We start from the raw sequence: 4,530 nt of genomic DNA, 5'->3' as shown, positions 1-4,530 counted from the left end.
ATTTTTTTTGTTTCCTTTTTCACAACGAATCAATCTCAGGAGAAGAGAAAAAAAGCTGAATCCCAATTTGCTTAGAATCCTATTTGTCATATAGAATTTAGAAAAATCCTCCATTGATCTGAAGCAATTCTTCCAGTAATCTACGCTAGCATCTATTGCTTCCAATTTCCTATCACCTTTCATAGCATGGAATCAAACATACATGGACTCCACATCTGTTCTAGAGAATACCTCTTGATGCACAATAAAAGATTACTGCTAGAATTACACTTTCAGAAAATTGAAAACTCATTATGTGTCTACGTCTTGCAAAGAGAACAAAAGCAAATGCCAAAGAGATTGAACAAATTACCTCTGAAGCATGGGTACCTCGAGAGGAAAACATTTAACATGAGATTCACAACCATTGTAGAGGGGGAGCAAGAAACCTTGCATCATGAGGTTTTAAGAGCTTTCAGACAGAAGGAGCTTAATGAGAACCAAGTAGAGAGAGAGAGAAAGAGAGAACTGCCGGGTAGGCTTGGGTTCCAAGGCTTTGGGGTAGTTCTAGATCGGTGGGGACTTGAGGGAAAAAAACTTACAAGTTTTAAATGTTGTGTGTGAGAGAAGAGGGGGCATCGTGCCACTAGATTTGGTGCGAATAGGTGGAATTTCAAAGATCCCACAAAGTATTTACCAAAAAAAAGATCCCATAAAGTAAAAGATATTGTTAGAATCATTGTAGAACCATTGATTGATTGATTATGCCAAATTTGGTCGGCCCTACCAAAATTCATCTTGATTGATTTATGATTGATTTTGCCAAACTTAGTCGGGCTTACCAAACTTAGTCAGGCTCCTAGTACTATATAAAGACTGCTCCTGTACATTGTAACAAATAAACAGGAATATAATTCTCTTCTCTTATGCTTCTTTTTCAACGTGTATCAACTAAACCCGTCCTATCAAAGTTGTTTTTTTTTTTTATTTTCTTTTGGTTTTTTATTGGTGTGGCATGACATGGGAAAACATTGGCCAAGAAAGGCCAAGGCACAAGGGTCAATAGTTCAGAGTGGCCTATGTGGAGGTCTGTAGGCTGCGGATCCTAGGGGAGGGGGAAGACAAAACACAAACACCATGAATGGGGGGAAGTTCTAATTAAGATACCAAGGAGTATTATAACATGACTCTCTAGTCCATGGACTTGTGTAGTTACCCAAATAGATGTAATGTAAATATCAAAATGGGCTAAGAAGGAAGCCAAATACATGTTGGGCAAGTGCATGGTACTATTGAGCTGAGTTGAACACTGCTTGGGGTTTAGATGTTTGGCTCGAAAACTCATAAGCCTAACTAAGGTCCATTAGTAGAAGGTTTAAATGCAAGTAGTCTTATATTTTGCATTTATAGGTCGATTATGGCTTGCCCTATGATCTAATAATCTTCCACCAAAGCCAAATACTAGTCCATGGCTGTAGAATGTTGCAAAGTTACTAGGCTTAGATATCTCCACACTGATCTTGGGTTGTCACATACTAAACTAGTGTCTTTCTTTTATGATAATCAAGCTATACTTTATATTGTACTTAATGCCATATTCCTTGAGTGCATCAAACATTTACAGTTGCATTGTCACATTTTTTATGAAACATTACAAATTGTTCTAACAGCCACAAAGTATAGTCCAACTAATCACCAACAGATGATCATCTTCAAAAAACCACTTGGCAAAGCTTAATTTCAATTTCTATCATCCAAGTTAGGAATTTGAAATCTTCTTGCACCTACTTAGGGGCCATATTAGGAGATAAGAATGATCTAGTGTTGGTTAGGAGGATGAGATTGACCCTATGAAGATTTATTGTAACGTTCTGCAACCAATTTGGTTGCAATTATCACTACAACAAATGTGGGTTTTGCCGACTCACTTTTTCCGTTGCTAGGAAAAAGCGTCGATAAAGTTTGGCTCAGCGCCAAGCTTTGCCGACGCTTTTACTTAGCGTCGGGAAATCTCAAGAAACAACGATGCTATTAAGCGTCGTTAAAACTTTTACAAACGACGACGCTTATAAGCGTCGTTAAAAAACATAAAACCCCCAACCGCTCGCTCGGCCCCCTCTCGAGTTCATTTTCTATCAGTGGATGCCCTACCTGCGCGCCGACTTCCCTGCTGCCGTCGACCTCGCCCTCGGCTGAGGTAAGCTTCCTCCTTCTTCTCCTCCTCCTCCTCCTCCTCTTCAAACTAATCTCACCTCCATCCCTAGCCCCGATCGACGATCGAAGATTCCGCTTCTCCGCCGCCGTCGACCTTGCCGTCATCTGAGGTAAGCCTCCTCCTCCTCCTCCTCCTCTTTGTTTTCTTCTTGTCTTTAACTCTCTTCCGGCCCGGTCTCCTCATCCTCTGCCGGTCGATGCCCTAGCTGCGCGCTGATAGCTCACCAACATCCCGAGCGAGCTCTAGCTACTCCGTCGCCATCGACATCGCCGTCGTCTGAGGTAAGTGATCCTCATACTCTCCGTCTTGATCCTTATACAGATTTTCCTGTTATTGGGGTTAGACAAAACAATGAACAATGGAAGAGAGAGCGCTGAGCAGCAGATGAGAAAGCAAAGGGATTTTGGATGGTAGACTAGTATTATTTCTAGACTAGATTTCTTGTATCTTCTTCTCTCTATTTCCCCTCCATTCCTTTCCTTTTCCATGCCTAGACTCCTCTTTTTTGAGCTTGGATTTGCAAAGAGTGGTGTTAGATTCACCTTTAGCAGAGTGTAACAATTCACTGACTCAAAAATCCTGATAGGCATCGCATTTGGTGCGTATCCCATGTGTCTGATAAGTGCTTTAGGGTTTAGGAAACAACAAAGACCTGGTTTCAGTTCTGAAGATTGTGGTGGAGATGAAATCATTGCCTGATCTTGTTATTGATAGAACTGCATATACTGCAATGATTGATGCATTGCTGGCTTGTGGGTCGACCAAGGGTAATATGTGTAACTTCTGAAGTGTTACCGTTGGCCTCTTTAATAATGATATTTTTTTTCATTCTTTCTTTTACTATCAAATTTTAACTTAACCATTGCATACATAAATTCAGCTTGTTGAGCTTGATGGAACAAGATATTATTAGTTAATTGTCTAAAATCTATTTTCTGTGATTATGAATGGAATCAGAAATTGTTAGAGTTTGTATAGAAGAGTAAGGCTGTCAGTTTGTTTACAATATACATTATTTGTTTATGTAGATAAATGAATCTATTCCTATAAAGTATGAATACAAGAATTGGAAAGAGGAACTTCAAAGATTACTTCAACTTTTACAGTTCCATGAACTTGACGACTACTCATGAGATGAATTCATCAACAAAAGGAAATGTGGACTTATAGCAACCAACAAATAAATAAAGTGATCGTTCATCTTAGGAATGACTGACTTGAAACATTAGCATGCCACTGCAACTTGATCATTTACTCAATCAAATTTGTCAACACTAACAGCCACTTAAACACCAAAGCAGAACTCGATTGAAGCATGAAGGTTTAAACACTAGGAAGCCATAATATGTTTAGCTGTACAAATATTCTCTCAAACATCTAAATCACTATTTATTTTTTTAATTCTTTTATTATTGATTTAACGCTGGAATAGAAACTAAGTGCATAATTAGATACATAAGATTAAATCTAACATAATGCAATCCACATAACATAGAATATGTTGTATAATTCTCTTATTTCTTCATTAATTTGATAGTTTATAAACTTATAACTGTTTCTCATAGAAACTATGTAACTTTTAAAATTCTATAAATACTTACTTTAAAATTGAGAGCTCTTAGAAACCATTTAAGTGTTTTGGAACCATGTTCTGAAAGCAAAAGCCTATAATGATATGCCTTCATTTTTAGTGCTTAAGAGTAATCTTGTAACCAGTTGATTTCTTAAAGCTTCTACAAGTTGAGGAGGAGCAAGATGAGACTGCTGATTTGGTTAGCATCCAACAGCATGTGCTTCTGAATGAGGGCATAGACAGGGTGACTTGGATATGGGATCTTCCTTGTGAAAGGTTTCTATGATTCTTCTTTTTTTTTCCCACTGCGGAGGGATCTGTTCCTCCTATTTTTATGCTACTTGGAGGAGTGCAATTCTGAAGAAGCTTAGAGATATTGGGAGGCTGTTGTTGATTAAAAAGCTATTAACAGTAGAGAATGAAACAAAGAAGAACTGGAACTTGCCTTTGAGATGTGTTCTGTGCTGAGCATTAGGAAATCGTGGGCTATTTGTTCATCAATTGGAGAATGGTGGCAGGTTCTAAGCATTTCTGGCATTTCTATACATTTGCTTAATGTATAGAAATTACTTCTATACATTGAATTAATTAGCAATTTATTTAGATTTTATTTATTATTTAACTAATATTGCTTCTTTTTGTGCATACTAAGTAACAACATGCCGCAAGGAAAACGATTCAGAGATGTTGAGTTTCAGCACACATCCGTGGGATCTTCTTCCGATCAGTCCCCACAGTCTCAGCAGCCCGACGAGCCCCGTCA

The sequence above is a fragment of the Phoenix dactylifera genome, chromosome 2 (assembly GCF_009389715.1).
Source record: "Phoenix dactylifera cultivar Barhee BC4 chromosome 2, palm_55x_up_171113_PBpolish2nd_filt_p, whole genome shotgun sequence".
NCBI classification, from domain to species: domain Eukaryota; kingdom Viridiplantae; phylum Streptophyta; class Magnoliopsida; order Arecales; family Arecaceae; genus Phoenix; species Phoenix dactylifera.
Note: the sequence above shows the minus strand (reverse complement) of the source record.